This window comes from Carassius carassius, chromosome 43 (assembly GCF_963082965.1).
Source record: "Carassius carassius chromosome 43, fCarCar2.1, whole genome shotgun sequence".
In the NCBI taxonomy this organism is placed as follows: Eukaryota; Metazoa; Chordata; class Actinopteri; order Cypriniformes; family Cyprinidae; genus Carassius; species Carassius carassius.
In genome coordinates, this window is record NC_081797.1 from 25,826,483 (window position 1) to 25,848,279 (window position 21,797).

Consider the following 21,797-nt stretch of genomic DNA (forward strand, 5'->3'; position numbering starts at 1 on the left):
ACCCAAACTCTGGAATAACCTACCTAACATTGTTCGGGAGGCAGACACACTCTTGCAGTTTAAATCTAGATTAAAGACCCATCTCTTTAACCTGGCATACACATAACATACTAATATGCTTTTATTATCCAAATCCGTTAAAGGATTTTTAGGCTGCATTAATTAGGTAAACCGGAACCGGAAACACTTCCCATAACACCCTATGTACTTGCTACATCATTAGAAGAATGGCATCTACGCTAATATTTGTCTGTTTCTCTCTTGTTCCGAGGTCACCGTGGCCACCAGATCCAGTCTGTGTCCAGATCAGAGGGTCACTGCAGTTACCCGGATCCAGTACGTATCCAGACCAAATGCTGGATCAGCACCTAGAAAGGACCTCTACATCCCTGAAAGACAGTGGAGACCAGGACAACTAGAGCCCCAGATACAGATCCCCTGTAAAGACCTTGTCTCAGAGGAGCACCAGGACAAGACCACAGGAAACAGATGATTCTTCTGCACAATCTGACTTTGCTGCAGCCTGGAATTGAACTACTGGTTTCTCCCATGGTTTTTTTCTCCATTCTGTCACCGATGGAGTTTCGGTTCCTTTTCGCTGTCGCCTCTGGCTTGCTTAGTTGGGGACACTTCATCTACAGCGATATCGTTGACTTGATTGCAAATAAATGCACAGACACTATTTAACAGAGATGACATAACTGAATCCAATGATGAACTGCCTTTAACTATCATTTTTGCATTATTGACACTGTTTTCCTAATGAATGTTGTTCAGTTGCTTTGACGCAATGTATTTTGTTTAAAGTGCTATATAAATAAAGGTGACTTTGACTTTGACTTTGACTATTAAATCTAGAGTATGATTTCGACAATGAGTAGGTCCTGAAACGTGTTGTCTAACACCAATAGAGTTCAGAATGTCTATAAATGCTGATCCCAATGCATCTTTTTCATTATCAACATGGATATTAAAATCACCAACTATTAAAACTTTATCTGCAGCCAGAACTAACTCGGATGTAAAATCAGCAAACTCTTTAATAAAGTCTGTATGGTGCCCTGGTGGCCTGTATACAGTAGCCAGTACAAACATAACAGGGGATTTATCATTAACATTTGTTTCTCTGGATAATGTTATATGAAGCACCATTACTTCAAACGAGTTATACTTGAAGCCTGCCCTCTGAGAAATCCTGAAAACGTTGATATAAATTGAAGCAACACCTCCACTTTTGCCTTTTAGACGCGGCTCATGTTTATAACAGTGATCTTGGGGGGTGGACTCATTTAAGGAGTTTTACGGTAAAGTATAAGAAAGTAATTTTAATTGGTGATTTCAATACAGTTTTTAGCAAAATGGATATGGCAGAAGGAATGGTTTATAGAACAGATACTGCAAGAAAAGAGCTGATTGTTTTAATGGAAGAAAATGACTTAATTGATATATGGAGGGATAGGAATGAAAAAAGAAGAGAATATTCAAGAAGACAATTAGTAGAGAATTTTTTGTGCCAAACGAGGATTGATTATGTGTAGTGATGTGTTTTTTTGATGGATTTTAATAAAATGGAGAGGGGGCCAGGAGAATACAGATATTTTAAAAAATGAATCTTATAGAATGGAAATAGAAAAAAATATAGACAAAGAAAAGGAAAGTAATTTGTATGTAGAAAACAAAAGGATATGGTGGGATAATATAAAATATGAAATAAAGAAATCTACGATAAATATTGTAAATTTCTACAATGAGTTAAGAAACAAAAAGAAAGGAAAATCAGAAAGAATTAAACGAAGAATTAAGTAAAGAGGACGTTAATGTGCAGAAGGTTGTTTTGTTAGAAGAGGATTTAAGTAAAATAGAGGAGGAAAAGTATAGAGGAGCAATGATAAGAAATAAGGCAAAATATACTGTGGAGGGAGAAAAATTCACAAAATTCTTTTTTAATCTAGAAAGAAGTATGAAAAAGGCAGAAACGATAAAAGAAATAAAATGCAAAGATGGAAGGAAAGTAAAAGAAACAAAAGAAATATTAAAGGAGGTAAAAGATTTTTATGAAGAATTTTTTAAGACGCAAGGAATAGATGATGGGGAAAAAGACTGTATATTGGAGACGATAACGGTTGCAGTTAATAAACAAGACAAATAAGAGTGTGATGAGTGAGATAAAAATAGAAGAGATGGAAGAAGCAATTAATCAATTAAGGGCAATAACAGATGAATTTTATAAAGCTTTTAAGGATAAATTATGGAAAATCCTGAAACAAGTGTATGATGAGATTTTTAAAAAAGGAGAGATTAATCAAGCAATGAAAATTGGTCAAGTGAAAATAATATTCAAGAGAAAAGGGGAAAGGGAGGATTAAAAAAATTAAGGACCAATCACTATGCTAAATGTAGATTTTAAAATTTTAGCAAACAGACTGAAAAGAGTGTTACCTAAGATAATTTTATCAAATCAAGCATATGAAGTTCAGGGGAGAGATATATCAGATACAGTTAGCAACATAAGGGATGTGATAAGTTATGTGAATGAAGAAAAGAAGAGTGGATATGTGATAAGCATGGATTTTGAAAAAGCGTTTGATAGGGTGGAGCATCAGTTTTTATTTGCGAGTTTAAAACATTTTGGTTTTGGGGGGGAATTTTAGAAAATGGATTAAGATCTTGTAAAAAGATGCAATGGGTTTTATTAAATTTAATGTTTTTTTTAATGTTTTTTTTTATGGATGCTCTTAAGATAACTAGATCCGTAAGACAGGACTGTCCATTGTCAGCGCATTTGTATTCCTTGGTGGCAGAGTCTCGAGGAATGATGATTAAAAAAGATCAAAGAATAAAAGGTATAAATATTGAAAATGGAAGGGAAGGACAAAAGATTTTTCAGTACGCTGATGAAACCACCTTGATAATAGACGATGTAGAGAGCATTAGAATAGCAATGGAACTTACGCAGAAATTTTGTAAAGCGACAGGTTCAAAGATAAATGTTGGAAAAACTGCTTTTATGAGATTTGGAGAAGCTGAAAGATGAAAAGAGTTCAAGAGTTAAAAGATGGTAGGAGATTGTGGGAAAAATGAAAAGAAGATTGGTTTTTGGAAAGAGAGATTTGGAGTTGAAAGGAAGAGTTCTAATTGTAAATAGTCTAATGCTCTCTAAGATGTGGTATAATTTATCTGTAACTGCAATGCCAATGTGGGTAGAAAAGAGAGTGAAGAGTATTGTGTTGGATTTTTTATGGATTTTTCTGGAGTTCTCAAGAAGAAGGAGGGTTGGGATTAATGGACGTTGAACAGAGGAAAAAAAATATGAGAGTGAAAACTGTAAAGAAATATCTAAATAGAGAAAAGATGTAGGAATGGAAAGTAATAATGAATTTTTTTATAAACAAATGTTCAAATTTGGGAATAGGGGATGATTTTTATGGATGAGAGTTAAAAAAGGAAAGATAAAAGGAATACCAGAGTTTTATAAAGAGGTTTTAGAGGCATGGAGAGATTTTTTTTCACCACATATTGATTTTAAGCAACAAGGAAGAGAAACAATTTTGAATCAACCTCTGTTTTTAAATGCAAAGATTACTTCAGATGGAACAAATGTGTTTTTTAAAAAGTGGCTAGATGTGGATATACAAAGAGTAAGAAATGTTTTATATGAGTATAAAAATGGGTTTCTTCCTTTTCAGTTTGTCATTGACGCTTTGGAAGAAGCAAAAGAGGATTTAAATGTCAGTACTTTAAAGAAACAGTATGATGTTGTAAAGAAAGCAATACCAAAAGAGTGGATTGAAATAATAGAGAGTGTGGGAAAAGAGGAAGAGAAAGTAGAAGTGTCTTTTAAAGTTGGGAAAAAGGAAAATTATTTTAACTCTTGTACTGTGACGATGTTTTATAGGTGTTTTTATAGGTTTTTTCATTTTCCTGGACTAGATGAAAAGAATATATGGAAGAATGTTAAGTGAAGGTTCTTAGATGTAAAAATAGAAGCGTTGGATTATTTTATAAGGCATAAAGTCGTTTTTTCCAAGATGAAACGTAAAATTGGTTTGACAAAATGCTTTGTGAAAAGTATGTAAAAAAGAGGATGGAGGATTTTTACATTTGTTTTCATATTGTGATGAATTGAAAGATTTTTTAAAGATTTTAAAAGGTTTGATAAATCAACTAAGAGAAAAAGAAGATATTCCAAATATTCCATGAGTTGATAATAATGGGACTGAATGAAAATTGTACTAATAAGGAGGTGGTCAATCTATGTGTTACAAAGGAGGCTTCCGTGCTGCCTCCTTCCCACCACCAGAGGGAACTCTCACCTGAATATTGACTGTACCCATTGAACTCCAATTCCCATCCTGCCGCATTCCAGGGACTAATTACACACACACCTGCAAATAATATATACACACATATATAAGCAGCTCACTCACTCCTACTCACCGCGAAGTCTTGATTTGCCCCGGCTGTCACTACTGAGCATTTGTATCCATTTATTCTGCCTTCTTGTTTTGACCTGGACTGTTTAACGTTTACCGATTGTTCTCTGCCTGCCCTGATTCGGATTGACCTGTTCCTGTGATTGTTTGCTAGCTACCCTGATCTTGTGCCTGTATCTTGTTCTGTCTCAGCCTTGCCTTCTCCATTGTATCTACTGGTGATTGACCCTGTCTTGTCTGACTATCGAAATAAAGCTGCAAATGGATCCCGCCTCTGCTGATGCTTCGCAACAGAAGACTTCGCCACAAAGCGATCCAGCAGCATTAATGCAGTTCTCCACTGAGCTATCTGCACAGGGGACCCAGCTTGCCCTGCATCATCACCAATTAAATCGGCTCACCACCCTCACCGATGAGTTAGTGAAGGCACTGTAGGGATTACAACTAACACCAGCCGCGGCTGCAACCGCTGCCCCCCAAGCCCCGGCTTCCAATCCCACCACGTCCTCCCTAACTTCACCAGTAAGCCCACGATTGGCATTCACGGAGAAATTTGACGGAAATCCTGCCAGATGCAAAGGGTTCTTGCTTCAGTGCTCGCTGTTCGTTAATCAGCAACCCTCACTATACCCCACAGACTCTAGCCGCATTGCCTTTGTGTGCTCACTACTTACTGGGAGAGCGCTGGACTGGGCCACCGCAGTTTGGGGAACAGACGGCTCCTCATTTTCCACCTTCACGACCTTCCTTCAACAGTTTCGAGAGGTCTTCGAACATCCTGCGGAGGGGAAAAGTGCGGGGGATCAATTGTTAACACTGGCACAAGGAAGGAGTACGGCGGCTGAATATGCTCTCTCGTTCCGAACTCTCGCCGCCCAGACAGTTTGGGTAGAGGACACACTGAAACTTCTGTTCCGAAGGGGATTGAACTCAGAACTCCACTCAGAGCTGGCTTGCCGAGATGAGGGGAGAAACCTGAGTGAATTCATTGATCTCACCATCCAGATTGAAAATTTAATCCGCTCACAACGTCCTTTCCGAGCCCTGTCTCTATTTCCGCCGGACACCAGCGCGGCAGTAGAGCCGATGCAACTCGGATTTACTCATCTCACTCCCGAGGAAAGGGAATGCCGTACGCAGAACCAACTATGCCTTTACTGCGGCCAGGCGAGACACAGGATCTCCTCTTGCTCGATTCGTCCATCATCTAAACCCCGAACGGTGAGTGTCAGTACCCGCGTGACTACCTCTTCCTTGAGCATAAGGTTGTTACCATAACCGTTAATGATTATGCTATTCCCACTACTGCACTATTAGATTCTGGGGCAGCTGGTAACTTTGTGTCACATGGATTTGCCATGCAACATAAAATCAAACTGACCCCTTTTGTGATCTTCCTTTGGCAGTGGAGGCGCTAGATGGCCGACCCATCGGAGAGGGGAGAGTTTATCTGTCACAGAGGAGGTAAAACTCCAAATAGGAACCCTTCATTCGGAGCACATCATGTTCTACGTCATCCCTTCACCCAATCACACTGTCATTCTGGGACTACCCTGGCTGTGCAGACACAATCCACACATCTCCTGGAGGGAGGGGCAAATCACTCAATGGGACCCTACCTGTCAGAATCACTGCCTAGCGAGGATCACACGGACGCCCCTTCCTGACTCTTCTCTACCTGTTCAGAACACGGAGAAAGTAAGTCTGCCCACCGAATATGCAGACCTAGCAGAAGCCTTCAGTACGAGGAAAGCATCACAGCTCCCCGCTCACCGATCAGTTGATTGCGCCATCGATCTGATGCCCGGCGCCACTCCTCCTAAGGGGAGGATCTTCCCGTTATCGCCACATCGAAGAAGAACTGGCCAAAGGATTCATTAGACCCTCGACGTCTCCTGCCTCGGCCGGGTTCTTCTTTGTAAAGAAAAAAGACGGAGGACTGAGGCCGTGCATCGATTACCGCGGCGGAGGACTGAGGCCGTGCATCGATTACCGCGGCCTTAATGACATCACTGTTAAATTCCGTTATCCCCTGCCGTTGGTTCCAGCAGCCCTAGAACAACTCCGCCAGGCTAAGTACTACACTAAATTGGATCTGCGCAATGCTTACAACCTGATTCGCATCCGAGAGGGGGACGAATGGAAAACTGCATTCTCAACCACTAGTGGGCACTATGAATATTTGGTTATGCCCTTCGGCCTATCTAACAGTCCATCGATCTTTCAATCCTTCATGAATGATATGTTTTGGGATATGCTCAAAAGGGGAGTAATCGTGTACATCGATGACATTCTGGTGTATTCAAATTCTCTCGAGGAACACATTCGTCAGGTCAGAGCGGTGTTGCAACGCCTAATTCAGTATCAACTCGCGAAGGCAGAGAAATGTGAGTTTCATCAAACAAGCACCACTTTCTTGGGGTATGTGATCAGCGAGGAGGGGGTAGCAATGGATGAGAGAAAGGTAAAGGCAGTCCTGGAATGGCCGCTCCCTCGGATGGTCAAAGAGTTGCAGCGCTTCCTAGGATTCGCAAACTTCTACCGCCGATTCATTAGAGACTTTAGTTCTATCGCCGCTCCTCTGACCGCCATGACTAAATGTCAATCCACCAAATTAACCTGGTCTTCAGAATCGCAACAGGCCTTCGATGCACTAAGGACTCGGTTCACTTCAGCGCCCATCCTCCGACATCCGGATCCAGGCCACCCCTTCATTGTCGAGGTCGACGCTTCTAACACCGGGGTAGGCGCTATACTTTCTCATCGCCATGGATCACCAGCGAAGTTATATCCCTGTGCCTTCTTTTCTCGCAAATTAACGGCAGCAGAACGGATCTATGATGTGGGCAATCGTGAACTTCTGGCCATGAAATTAGCACTAGAGGAATGGCGCCACTGGCTGGAGGGAGCATCACACCCATTTGTAGTTCTCACCGACCACAAGAATCTTGAATATCTCCACTCGGCCAAACGACTAAACCCCAGACAAGCAAGGTGGGCATTATTCTTCACAAGATTTCAGTTTACTGTAACGTATAGACCTGGTTCAAAAAATACCAAGGCTGAGGCCCTCTCTCGTCAAACTGAAGAAATGGTCTGCTCAATCGCCAATGACAGTATTCTTCCCGCGAAACTTCTCCTTGCCCCTGTGCAGTGGGACATCATGACTGAAATAAACAACCTGAATCGTCAGAACCCGCCACCTCCTGAATGTCCCGCAAATCTCACCTATGTTCCAGAATCCTTACGAGAACGCCTATTAACCTAGGTACATGTTCCACCCAGTTCAGGTCACCCCGGAATCACTGCCACAGCGCATCTGCTCAAGAACCAATTCTGGTGGCCCACTCTGTTAATTGATACCACCAAATTCGTCCAGAACTGCACCATCTGCAGCATGTCTAAAACCCCCAGACAACTACCAGCGGGACTGTTACAACCACTGCCCACACCACAACGCCCATGGTCTCACATCGCCATCGACTTCATCACTGATCTTCCCAACTCACAAGGTAATACCACTATCCTCACTATTATCGATCGATTTTCCAAAGCCTTCCGTCTAATTCCCCTGCCGAAACTTCCCACCTCCTTTGAAACAGCTGAACTAATGTGCAATTATGTATTTCGTTTCTACGGTTTACCGGAGGACATTGTCTCGGACCGGGGTCCTCAGTTCACCTCAAGAGTATGGACTGCCTTCTTCAAACATCTGAATGTGAACATCAGTCTCACATCTGGCTACCATCATCAGTCCAACGGACAGACTAAACGCCTGAATCAGGAAATTATTCGGTTCCTACGATCCTATTGCCATCGTTCCGTTTAGATCTGCCCACTAATTATCGTATCTCTCCAACATTCCATGTATCACTTCTAAAACCTGCTGGTGGTCCGGGAGGAGAACCGGAGGAGGAAGCCAGACTGCAGAATCCCCTGCCTATTCTGGTGGATGGCGAGGAGGCGTATCGAGTGCACAAGTTGCTTGACTCCAGGCGCCGGGGTGGCACTCTCCAGTATCTGGCCGATTGGGAGGGGTATGGACCGGAGGAGCGTTCTTGGATCAGAGCTAGAGATATCCTCGACCCCACACTCACAGAGGAGTTTCATCAGACGCATCTGGAAAAACCGGCCCCTCGACCTCGTGGTAGACCCCAGCGTTGGTTGCTTCCTTGCATCAGGAGCTGCTCGCAGCGGGAGGGCTCTGTTACAAAGGAGGCTTCCGTGCTGCCTCCTTCCAACCACCAGAGGGAACTCTCACCTGAATATTGACTGTACCCATTGAACTCCAATTCCCATCCTGCCGCATTCCAGGGACTAATTACACACACACCTGCAAATAATATACACACACAAATATAAGCAGCTCACTCACTCCTACTCACCGCGAAGTCTTGATTTGCCCCGGCTGTCACTACTGAGCGTTTGTATCCATTTATTCTGCCTTCTTGTTTTGACCTGGACTGTTTAACGTTTACCGATTGTTCTCTGCCTGCCCTGATTCGGATTGACCAGTTCCTGTGATTGTTTGCTAGCTACCCTGATCTTGTGTCTGTATCTGGTTCTGTCTCAGCCTTGCCATCTTCATTGTATCTACTGGTGATTGACCCTGTCTTGTCTTACTATCGAAATAAAGCTGCAAATGGATCCCGCCTCTGCTGATGCTTCGCAACACTATGTATATCTATGGGGAAGTATGTGATATGGAAAAGAAGAAACATAGTGAGAAATAAACACTGTAAAATAGAAATATGGGGATATTTTAAAATGAAAATGGAAGAATATTGGCAAATGTTATATGTGTATTGTAAGATGGAAAGGAAAATAGATGTTTTTCATCAAATGTTCTCTGGTAATGTACAAAATGTGTTAAGGAATTGTAAAATTGAGTTCCTTGGAATGTTTTAAATTAATTGGAATTTTTTGTAAAAGAATTTAAATAAAAAATAAAATAAAAAAAACTATGCCTAATCTCGTCTGATCTCGGAAGATAAGCTAAGCAGGTTTGGGTCTGGTTAGTTCTTGGAAGGGAGACCGCCTGGGAATACCAGGTGCTGTAAACTTTTGGATTTTTTTCACAAATTATATAATAATCTTACAAAAAAAAAAAAAGTCTCTGCCTGATTTCAGAGGCAAAGCAGCTTTGGGCCTGGTTAGTACTTGGAAGGGAGACCACCTGGGAAAGCCAGTTGCTTTAAGCTTTTGCATTTTCTTCCCTTCTTCTAAAATGCTCTACCGATTAGAGTGGCCGATCTTTAAATAGCCTTCTCTGTGCACCAGCCCTCGCTTATGGCCAAACCATCCTGGCTATGCCTGGTCTTGTCTGATCTCGGAAGCTAAGCAGGTTTGGGCCTGGTTAGTACTTGGAAGGGAGACCACCTGGGAATACCAGGAGCTGTAAACTATTGGACTTTTTCACAAATTATATTATAATCTTACAAAAAAAAAAAAGTCTCTGCCCGATTTCAGAAGCAAAGCAGCTTTGAGCCTGGTTAGTACTTGGAAAGGAGACCGCCTGGGAATACCAGGTGCTGTAAACGTTTAGATTTTTTTCACAAATTATATAATAATCTTACAAAAAAAAGAGTCTCTGCCTGATTTCAGAGGCAAAGCAGGTTTGGGTCTGATTAGTTCTTGGATGGGAGACTGCCTGGGAATACCAGGTGCTGTAAACTTTTGGATCTTTTCACAAACTATATAATAATCTTACAAAAAAAAAGAGTCTCTGCCTGATTTCAGAGGCAAAGCAGGTTTGGGTCTGATTAGTTCTTGGATGGGAGACTGCCTGGGAATACCAGGTGCTGTAAACTTTTTGATTTTTTACACAAATTATATAATAATCGTAAAAAAAAAAAAAGAGTCTCTGCCCGATTACAGAGGCAAAGAAGGTTTGGGCCTGGTTAGTACTTGGAAGAGAGACCGCCTGGGAATAACAAGTGCTGTAAGATTTTGGATATTTTCACTTATTATCTAATAATCTTACAAAAAAAAAAATAGTCTCTGCCCGATTTAAGAGGCAAAGCAGGTTTGGGCCTGGTTAGTACTTGGAAGGGAGACCGCCTGGGAATACCAGGTGCTGTAAACCTTTGGATTTTTTCACAAACTATATAATAATCTTACAAAAATATAATAATAACGTCTCGCGCCCGATTTCAGAGGCAAAGCAGGTTTGGGTCTGGTTAGTACTAGGAAGAGAGACCGCCTGGGAATAACAAGTGCTGGAAGGGAGACCGCCTCGGAATAACAAGTGCTGTAAGATTTTGGATATTTTCACTAATTATCTAATAATCTTACAAAAAAATAGTCTCTGCCCGATTTCAGAGGCAAAGCAGGTTTGGGCCTGGTTAGTACTTGGAAGGGAGACCGCCTGGGAATACCAGGTGCTGTAAACTTTTGGAATTTTTCACAAATTATATAATAATCTTACAAAAATAAAATAATAACGTCTCTGCCCGATTTCAGAGGCAAAGCAGGTTTGGGCCTGGTTAGTACTTGGAAGAGAGACCGCCTGGGAATAACAAGTGCTGGAAGAGAGACCGCCTCGGAATAACAAGTGCTGTAAGATTTTGGATATTTTCACTAATTATCTAATAAGCTTACAAAAAAAAAATGGTCTCTGCCCGATTTCAGAGGCAAAGCAGGTTTGGGCCTGGTTAGTACTTTGAAGGGAGACCGCCTGGGAATACCAGGTGTTGTAAAATTTTGGATTTTTTTACAAACTATATAGTATTTTTACAAAAAAAGAGTCTCTGCCTGATTTCAGAGGCAAAGCAGGTTTGGGCCTGGTTAGTACTTGGAAGGGAGACCGCCTGGGAATACCAGGTGCTGTAAACTATTGGATTTTTTCACAAATTATATAATAATCTTACAAAAAAAAAAGTCTCTGCCTGATTTCAGAGGCAAAGCAGGTTTGGCCCTGGTTAGTACTTGGAAGGGAGACCGCCTGGGAATACCAGGTGGTGTAAACTTTTGGATTTTTTTCACAAATTATATAATAATCTTACAAAAAAAAAAAGTCTCTGCCTGATTTCAGAGGCAAAGCAGCTTTGGGCCTGGTTAGTACTTGGAAGGGAGACCACCTGGGAAAGCCAGTTGCTTTAAGCTTTTGCATTTTCTACCCTTCTTCTAAAATGCTCTACCGATTAGAATGGCCGATCTTTAAATAGCCTTCTCTGTGCACCAGCCCTCGCTTATGGCCAAACCATCCTGGCTATGCCTGGTCTTGTCTGATCTTGGAAGCTAAGCAGGTTTGGGCCTGGTTAGTACTTGGAAGGGAGACCACCTGGGAATACCAGGAGCTGTAAATTTTTGGACTTTTTCACAAATTATATTATTATCTTACAAAAAAAAAAGTCTCTGCCCGATTTCAGAGGCAGAGCAGGTTTGAGCCTGGTTAGTACTTGGAAGGGAGACCGCATGGGAATACCAGGTGCTGTAAACTTTTTGATTTTTTCACAAACTATATAATTATCTTACAGAAAAAAAAAAAAAAGTCTCTGCCCGATTTCAGAGGCAAAGCAGGTTTGGGCCTGGTTAGTACTTGGAAGGGAGACCGCCTGGAAAAGCCAGTTGCTTTAAGCTTTTGCTTTTTCTATACTTCTTATAAAATGCTCTACCGTTTAGAGTGGCTGATCTTTAAATAGCCTTCTCTTTGCAGCAACCCTCGCTTACAGCCATACCAACCTGGCTATGGCCAACCTCGTCTGATCTTGCAAGCTAAGCTTGGATGGGAGACGTCACGGCAATACTAGGTGCTGTAAGCTTTTGGGTTTTCTTCCCTACTTTTATAATGCACTGGTGATTATAGTGTCTGATCTTTAAATAGCCTTCTCTTTGCAGCAGCCCTCGCTTACGGCCAATTCAACCTGGCTATGCCGGATCTCGTCTGATCTCGGAAGCTAAGCAGGTTTGGGCCTGGTTAGTACTAAGAAGGGAGACCGCCTGGGAATACCAGGTGCTGTAAACTTTTTGATTTTTTCACAAATTATATAATAATCTTACAAAAAAAAAAAAGTCTCTGCCTGATTTCAGAGGCAAAGCAGCTTTGGGCCTGGTTAGTACTTGGAAGGGAGACCACCTGGGAAAGCCAGTTGCTTTAAGCTTTTGCATTTTCTTCCCTTCTTCTAAAATGCTCTACCGATTAGAGTGGCCGATCTTTAAATAGCCTTCTCTTTGCACCAGCCCTCGCTTATGGCCAAACCATCCGGGCTATGCCTGGTCTTGTCTGATCTCGGAAGCTAAGTAGGTTTGGGCCTGGTTAGTACTTGGAAGGGAGACCACCTGGGAATACCAGGAGCTGTAAATTTTTGGACTTTTTCACAAATTATATTATAATCTTACAAAAAAAAAGTCTCTGCCCGATTTCAGAGGCAAAGCAGGTTTGGGCCTGGTTATTACTTGGGAGGGAGACCGCATGGGAATACCAGGTGCTGTAAACTTTTTGATTTTTTCACAAACTATATAATTATCTTACAAAAACAACAAAAAAAAAGTCTCTACCCGATTTCAGAGGCAAAGCAGGTTTGGGCCTGGTTAGTACTTGGAAGGGAGACCGCCTGGAAAAGCCAGTTGCTTTAAGCTTTTGCATTTTCTATACTTCTTATAAAATGCTCTACCGTTTAGAGTGGCTGATCTTTAAATAGCCTTCTCTTTGCAGCAACCTTCGCTTACAGCCATACCAACCTGGCTATGGCCAACCTCGTCTGATCTTGCAAGCTAAGCTTGGATGGGAGACGTCCCGGCAATACCAGGTGCTGTACGCTTTTGGGTTTTCTCCCCTCTTTTATAATGCACTGGTGATTATAGTGTCTGATTTTTAAATAGCCTTCTCTTTGCAGCAGCCCTCGCTTACAGCCAATTCAACCTGGCTATGCCGGATCTCGTCTGATCTCGGAAGCTAAGCAGGTTTGGGCCTGGTTAGTACTAAGAAGGGAGACAACCTGGGAATACCAGGTGATGTAAACTTTTTGATTTTTTCAGAAATTATATAGTAATCTTACAAAAAAAAAGGAGTATCTGCCCAATTTCAGAGGCAAAGCAGGTTTGGGCCTGGTTAGTACTTGGAAGGGAGACCGCCTGGGAATACCAGGTGTTGTAAAATTTTGGATTTTTTTACAAACTATATAGTGTTCTTACAAAAAAAGAGTCTCTGCCTGATTTCAGAGGCAAAGCAGGTTTGGGCCTGGTTAGTACTTGGAAGGGAGACCGCCTGGGAATACCAGGTGCTGTAAACTATTGGATTTTTTCACAAATTATATAATAATCTTACAAAAAGAAAAAAAACGTCTCTGCCCGATTTCAGAAGCAAAGCAGGTTTGGGCCTGGTTAGTACTTGGAAGGGAGACCGCCTGGGAATACCAGGTGCTGTAAACTTTTAGATTTTTTTCACAAATTATATAATAATATTAAAAAAAAAAAAAAAATAGTCTCTGCCCGATTTTAGAGGCAAAGCAGGTTTGGGCCTGGTTAGTACTTGGAAGGGAGACCGCCTGGAAAAGCCAGTTGCTTTAAGCTTTTGCATTTTCTATACTTCTTATAAAATGCTCCACCGTTTAGAGTGGCTGATCTTTAAATAGCCTTCTCTTTGCAGCAACCCTCGCTTACAGCCAAACCAACCTGGCTATGGCTGGTCTTGTCTGATCTCGGAAGCTAAGCAGGTTTGGGCCTGGTTAGTACTTGGAAGGGAGACCACCTGGGAATACCAGGAGCTGTAAACTTTTGGACTTTTTCACAAATTATATTATAATCTTACAAAAAAGAAGTCTCTGCCCGATTTCAGAGGCAAAGCAGGTTTGAGCCTGGTTAGTACTTGGAAGGGAGACCGCCTGGGAATTCATAGTGCTGTAAACTTTTGGATTTTTCTCAAATTATATAATAATATTACAAAAAAAAAAAAAAAATAGTCTCTGCCCGATTTCAGAGGCAAAGCAGGTTTGGGCCTGGTTAGTACTTGGAAGGGAGACCGCCTGGAAAAGCCAGTTGCTTTAAGCTTTTGCATTTTCTATACTTCTTATAAAATGCTCCACCGTTTAGAGTGGCTGATCTTTAAATAGCCTTCTCTTTGCAGCAACCCTCGCTTACAGCCAAACCAACCTGGCTATGGCCAACCTCGTCTGATCTTGCAAGCTAAGCTTGGATGGGAGACGTCCCGGCAATACCAGGTGCTGTAAGCTTTTGGGTTTTCTTCCCTACTTTTATAATGAACTGGTGATTATAGTGTCTGATCTTTAAATAGCCTTCTCTTTGCAGCAGCCCTCGCTTACGGCCAATTCAACCTGGCTATGCCGGATCTCGTCTGATCTCGGAAGCTAAGCAGGTTTGGGCCTGGTTAGTACTAAGAAGGGAGACCGCCTGGGAATACCAGGTGCTGTAAACTTTTTGATTTTTTCACAAATTATATAATAATCTTACAAAAAAAAGAGTATCTGCCCAATTTCAGAGGCAAAGCAGGTTTGGGCCTGGTTAGTACTAGGAAGGGAGACCGCCTGGGAATACCAGGTGCTGTAAAATTTTGGATTTTCTTCCCTTCTTATAAAATGCTCTACCGATTAGAGTGGCTGATCTATAAATAGCATTCTCTTTGCAGCAACCCTCGCTTACAGCCATACCAACCTGGCTATGCCCGATCTCGTCTGGTCGCGGATGCTAAGCAGGTTTGGGCCTGGTTAGTACTTGGATGGGAGCCTGGGAATACCAGGTGCTGTAAGATTTTGGGTTTTCTTCCGTACTTATATAATGAAATGGAGATTAGAATGGCTGATCTTTAAATAGCCCTTTCTTTGCAGCTGCTTTCACTTACGGCCATACCAACTCTCTCGCTAGAGAGAGCTAGTGAGAAACAGGAAGTGTGTTGGCTATAGGGAGGTGAGAAAGGCTCATCTAAACATTTGTGTTGTTTTTTTGCGTTATTTTTGTTCAAGATAAGTATTTTGTTTCTAGTTTTTTGTGTTATTTTTGTTATTTGATCGTTTTAGCTTTGTGTTTTTTGTTAAATGGACGGATTAACAGCTACTGTGGTGTCCTCTGCCAGTTCTCAGAAGAATCACAATCAGTCAGGGATTTTTGGGATCATAAAAGTTGATCTTCAGCTCAGATACCTTATGTCTCGTAGAGAGCCTCCCTTGGCCGAAGTTAAACTGGCACTTATATCCAGGGTATGGTTCACCTTTAGACATCTTCATCATTCTCGTTAGAGTCAATAGAACTATCGTCAAAAGTTTGCTAATTTAAGTTCAGTTTGTTTAGCCATCCTTCATAATATTCCTCCAGACTCCTTTAATGTGATCCTTTGTTGATTATTCGGGACTTTTATCACTTCCATTTGCTTAACAGTAGCATTGACGATTAATGATCTTAATAAAGGTAATACACAGCAAAATAATAATCCTCCTATTAATATCGCAACTCCTAAAAACATTCCTAGTTTAATAAACCACGCTCCCCATGCTCCAAATTTCACATCAATCCAATCCCAAATGTGTTGGTCTCTTCCGGCATTTGCTGTAACTTCATTTCTTAATTTTTTAATTTTTGTCATAACTTCACTGAAAGCTCCTCCATGGGCGGTGTTATTTGGGATAAATGTACAACATTGATCTCCAAACATAACACAAACTCCTCCCTTGTCTGCCAAGAGCCAATTAAGAGCCTGTCTGTTTTGCCATGTCATTCTACTTGTTGCATGCACCTGGTCGCCTAATAAGGTTAACGCCTCATCAGTATAATTAATGAATCTTTGTTGATTATGATAAATATAATTAATCCACTCTGTATTTTTTTGGAGGATTGACTCAAAACCTCCTTTTATTTCATTTCTTGCCTTAAATTTATTAGGAATTCCTCTTGGCTGTCCAATTGAGTCTAAATATACATTGGGATCTGCCTCATATCCTCTTTTAGTTCTATTGTCTTCCTTGTTCGTGCTCTGTTCTGTTCCCCATTGTGCCATGCTAACTTCTTGAAGTAATCGTACTCTTACACATATACCTTTCCATCCAACTGGTAAAGAAGGCAATAATATTTCACTTCCGCAGATCCAAAAGAAATCTGCTATTACTAATGATTGGGCTTCATAAATTTCTATTGGGGGTAAGGCTATAGTTTGATTTTCACATTTTTCAGGTGCTATCTTACTTCCTTTAGTTGTTCCGAATGCTAAAAGTTCTGGAGCTCTAGCAGGAACTCCTGATTTCCAAGAATTTTTCTTATCTATATACCAAATAATAGCACATCTTCCTTTGAATTTACCCACATCTTGGGTTCCTTTTGGTTTATGGAAACACTCATATTCTTGTTTATAATCTATGCTATACCATTTTGGAATCTCTACTTTTTGTTTTTCAATTTTTATATTTTGACCGATATCTGAATACTGACACCAGGATCCCCAGAGTGGTCTGAAGAAATAATCTGTTAATTTAGGATTTCCTAAAAATCCTAGGCATTCAGCAATACAATATGGCCTGGTAAAATCTGTTAAATGACAAAAGTTTCTCCCAAATTGGGCACAGTTTCGGTAATCATATGGATTTGGTATGGCTATTACTTCGTTTTTACGGAGATTTGGAGCACAGCAAGCAATTTTCTTTTTCTGTTTCTTTAGCTGTAAAGGCTGCCCATTTATACCATTCATTATTTTGGGCTGTATCCCATAAGGCATCAATTTGACTAATGTCTTCATCACCTTGAACATCATAATCAATGTCTCTACGATTTTTGATTATCATTGGTTCTGTTGAGTTGATAACATTGTCACTTTTGTTCAAAAATTGAAAAGTCAATTGAAGGGAAGTCAGGTTGTTTTCTATTGGTTGAGTTTGAGTTAGGGGTTTCACAACTACTTATTTTTGCTAGTCGACTAGTTTTGCATAACAGTCGACGACTAGTCGACTAGTTGTTAAATTATTTCTTCATTAAAATAGACGCATTAACGCATTGTTAAGGAAAACACAGAGGAGTTCTGGTGAATCATTGTAAATGTATTTTTGAAATTCAGAAATAACATCATAAATAAATTCATCAGTTATTATTTTCATCAACATGTTAAAAAAAACAGCAGCATTCATTTAAAACATTCTTGTAATTAAAACATTCTTGTTATGAACCGCGCGCCACACCACGCGCATCAGCGAACGTTGCAGAAAAACATTGCCTCAGACATAACATTGTCAACATCACAACTCTTTTTTGCATAAGTTTTAACTGTGCATTTTTCATTGCATCTTTAAGCAAATATAATTTAAGCAAGTATACGTAGTATAAGTATGACGTAGGCTAGGTTGAACCACTATATTTTTTTGTCGAGCCTTAAATCTTAACATGGAACTTCACTTACCCCGAAACGGCGTCAACTAAAACAGTGTGAAACATTGAAAAATATTATCCATACAGCCCTGCCTTTTTTTCGTTGCCATTCCATTAGCCTACTAGTCAATGCCCTGTTCCCGGATCAAATTCACATTGCCTTTTTGGTTAGCGTTGAGAAACACCAGCGCATTGACGTGGGAGGGATGGAGGCTACTCCTCTGTCGGGTGACTGTGTTCCCTGCCAGGGAAAAAATTCTCTCGCTTGGGGTGCTGGTGGCTGGAACAGCTAGATAACTCTTCGCCAACTTGGCTAGACGGGGGAAACTGCCCTCATTTTGTGCCCACCACTTTAGTGGATTATCCATTGTGGGTATGTGGGCTAATTGATGGTAATCCCGTAGTTCGTCTGCATTGGTCATCCTGGCCCTTTTGCTCTTTGCACCTTCATAATGTGGTCCAAACAGCTGTTCGAAGTCATTCTCCAGCCTTGTTTTCTTGCCAAAGTCAGACTGGTTGTCCCCACTGTCAGTTTCACCTTCACCAGGGTCTATAATGAAAAAAAATGCATGATTATGAATATTTTAAGTATAGCAGGAGATATTTTAATTGTTTACTAATAAACCAGTATTTTTATGTTGGCTGAAAAGATGAAGTTAACGATGCTGACTCGCGATCTTCGCAGTAGTGAACGCGCCATGAGAGAAATGCACATTTCATACGGATTAGGCTACATAAGCAGAGACCAGTCAGTTTTCTTTCGTTTTGAATTGTTCTGTTTAAAAGTATGCATAACCTGGCATACACATAACATACTAATATGCTTTTATTATCCAAATCCGTTAAAGGATTTTTAGGCTGCATTAATTAGGTAAACCGGAACTGGAAACACTTCCCACTTCCCATAACACCCTATGTACTTGCTACATCATTAGAAGAATGGCATCTACGCTAATATTTGTCTGTTTCTCTTTTGTTTCGAGGTCACCGTGGCCACCAGATCCAGTCTGTGTCCAGATCAGAGGGTCACTGCAGTCACCCGGATCCAGTATGTATCCAGACCAGATGCTGGATCAGCACCTATAAAGGACCTCTACATCCCTGAAAGACAGCGGAGACCAGGACAACTAGAGCCCCAGATACAGATCCCCTGTAAAGACCTTGTCTCAAAGGAGCACCAGGACAAGACCACAGGAAACAGATGATTCTTCTGCACAATCTGACTTTGCTGCAGCCTGGAATTGAACTACTGGTTTCGTCTGGTCAGAGGAGAACTGGCCCCCCAACTGAGCCTGGTTTCTCCCAAGGTTTTTTTCTCCATTCTGTCACCGATGGAGTTTCGGTTCCTTGCCGCTGTCGCCTCTGGCTTGCTTAGTTGGGGACACTTCATCTACAGCGATATCGTTGACTTGATTGCAAATAAATGCACAGACACTATTTAATTGAACAGATTAAATAAGAAGAGATGACATAACTGAATTCAATAATGAACTGCCTTTAACTATCATTTTTTCATTATTGACACTGTTTTCCTAATGAATGTTGTTCAGTTGCTTTGACGCAATGTATTTTGTTTAAAGCGCTATATAAATAAAGGTGACTTTGAATTTGACTTTGACGAGCTCCAGGTTCACGCGCTGGTGCCTCCGTGCCATGATTGTATCTATTTTCTAATATATTTACTAAATCCAGACAATTGGTCGATTAAACATTGATTAAAATTAAGATACAATTAATACAAAACGAAATTAAATTTAAAAGACAGGTTTTGTGCTTTCTGTTTGAGGTCTCTGTGAAAGTTTTAAAGCAGTCTTAAGTGCCGCTATCACGAGCGCTCACGTCCTTAACGGAGAACTGTCCGTCCGTAACATTGTTTTTTTTTCTGAAATAAATTTCTAAATAAATGCGACTTAAAGCCCTAGTCCAGTGCGATTTAGGCTATATGTTTTTTCTTCTTCATGGCGCATTTTTTGACTGATGCAACTTATAGTCCGGAAAATACGGTAAGTTATTTATTCTTTCTTTGCGGCCCGGTACCAAATATCCCACGGACATTTTGTAAAATTCAAATTAAAAATTTGTCTAAACCAGTTATTCATTTTTTCTATTTTTGATCTGAGCGCACAATCAGAAAATCGGAAAACGAGTCGTTATTCGTTTTTTCATTTTAGTTCAGGATCGTTTTCATTTTTTTTTATTTTTGGTTTTAATTTGAAAATACGATTGAACGAATAATACACAGGGCCTATGCCTATTTGTAAACTGTTATTGTAAAATAAAAATAGGCTGATAAAAAAAAAACGGACTTCCAAAATAATCCGGCAGGCTAGAAAATATTGCTGGTTAAAATTACACCTGGTTTAGACATTAGAGTCAACGTTAGTTCTAAACTTACCCGTAGTAGCAGGCTGTTCCTCATCCTCTCCTACCAGCTGAGTCAGGTGCGCCAGGGCATCCGCTCTGATATTTTCCGCGAGAAACTTCAGGTGCTTAAACCGTGGATCTAGAAGGCATGCCATTATCGGGATTGAATCTGCCAGGATGTCAGACTCTAGTTTGAAGCGTTTTACGAGTTCTTTCCTCACCATGTCCTTGAAAGAGCGAATAGCCCCCAGGTCGGATCCTGTCACTCTCAGCATGTCGCAGACATTGAGCAGGACGGGATAGATGAATGACAACCCGACATGTAACTCTGCGCACATTATTGTGGTTGCTTTAGCTAGAGGCCTTAGTACCAGGATCAGCTGCTCGATCAATTCCCACTGGTGCTCTCTTATGGTCAAGGATTTTCGGACGTCCACTTTCGTTATGCTCTCATCCGTGAGAACGGCCTGCACTGGGATTCTCTGTTCATACAAACGCTCTAGCATAGTGAATGTAGAGTTCCACCGAGTGGCACAATCGTTTTGCAGACTGTTCACTTGTACTCCCAGTTGTTTCTGGTAGTTCTGCAAAGCACAATGTGCCTCTGAGGAGTGACGAAAATGACTGACTACACGTCCCGCGGCATCAATTGTCTTCGTGATCTCGGGTAAGTTGAGCCCTTTTTTAATGGCAAGTTGCAGTGTATGCCCGGTGCATCCTAGGTGGTGGGGAAATAGCTCACACAATTCCATTGCTAGGTTCATGCTACTAACATTGTCATGGATGGTGCAAAAAACATTGAGGCCCCATTCCTCGATCGTCTCTCTCAGACGCTGGGCAATATTTGCAGCAGTGTGTCTCTCGCGCATCACGGTGGTTCGCAACACTCTTGATTTTAACTCCCAGCTGTCAGTGATGTAGTGAGCTGTTATGGTTATATAAGGATCCATAGTACATGATGTCCACAGATTGGTAGTGAGGGAAACACTGAGGTCTTTCATCTCATTCATAATCGTTGCTCTGACAGTTATGTATTGGTGCATGATATTGCTCCAAACCGTGCAGGTGGCAAGGGATTGTGTAGCCTGGCTCAAAGTACTGGATGATGTCCTTAAAGCCTTCCCCAGAGAGAGTGGATATAGGGCGGACATCCTTGACAATGAAGTTGACTAGCAAATCTGTGATTTTTCGCCTTCTGTTGTGAGTCATTAGGCGCGTTGAAAAATCGATTGTTGTCTGCCTGCCTGACGATGATGCAGTGCTAGCATGGCTAGCGTCATTGCCACGAACTGTTGCTGTTGGCAATGGGTGTTTCATCCTAAGATGATTATCCATTGCAGACGTATTGCTATTGTATTTTAGCACTGCTTTACATAACTTACAGGTGACGGTGGATGTGTCTACATTTTCTGTGAAGTATTTCCACACATAGGATGACCTTGACCGTTTTGGACGTACCTCAATGCCTGACGCCATTTTGTTTCCGACTAGTCGATTAGGGCCGACAGCGCCGACTAGTGGTTGTGACAGTTGACTAGTCGACTAGTCGACTAGTTGATGAAACCCCTAGTTTGAGTCTGCATTATGAGATGCATTAGGCATAGGATGGTCTTCAGACATGTTGTCAAACTTATTCTCTGTCCTCTCCAGTTTGTCTGACAGGAGGAAAGAAGCTCATTGTGTATCTTTTGGTGAGCT

General features: G+C 41.3%; 8 pseudogenes; all 8 read left to right on the forward strand.

Annotated features, from left to right (window-relative positions):
- Positions 1 to 9,718: 9,718 nt before the first annotated feature.
- LOC132126000 (5S ribosomal RNA) lies at positions 9,719 to 9,837 on the forward strand (annotated as a pseudogene).
- A 1,784-nt stretch (positions 9,838 to 11,621) lies between these two features.
- LOC132126020 (5S ribosomal RNA) lies at positions 11,622 to 11,740 on the forward strand (annotated as a pseudogene).
- A 540-nt stretch (positions 11,741 to 12,280) lies between these two features.
- On the forward strand, positions 12,281 to 12,399 carry LOC132125975 (5S ribosomal RNA; annotated as a pseudogene).
- A 220-nt stretch (positions 12,400 to 12,619) lies between these two features.
- On the forward strand, positions 12,620 to 12,738 carry LOC132126026 (5S ribosomal RNA; annotated as a pseudogene).
- A 540-nt stretch (positions 12,739 to 13,278) lies between these two features.
- On the forward strand, positions 13,279 to 13,397 carry LOC132126019 (5S ribosomal RNA; annotated as a pseudogene).
- A 633-nt stretch (positions 13,398 to 14,030) lies between these two features.
- Positions 14,031 to 14,149, forward strand: LOC132126001 (5S ribosomal RNA; annotated as a pseudogene).
- A 540-nt stretch (positions 14,150 to 14,689) lies between these two features.
- On the forward strand, positions 14,690 to 14,808 carry LOC132125976 (5S ribosomal RNA; annotated as a pseudogene).
- A 218-nt stretch (positions 14,809 to 15,026) lies between these two features.
- Positions 15,027 to 15,141, forward strand: LOC132126015 (5S ribosomal RNA; annotated as a pseudogene).
- Positions 15,142 to 21,797: the final 6,656 nt, after the last annotated feature.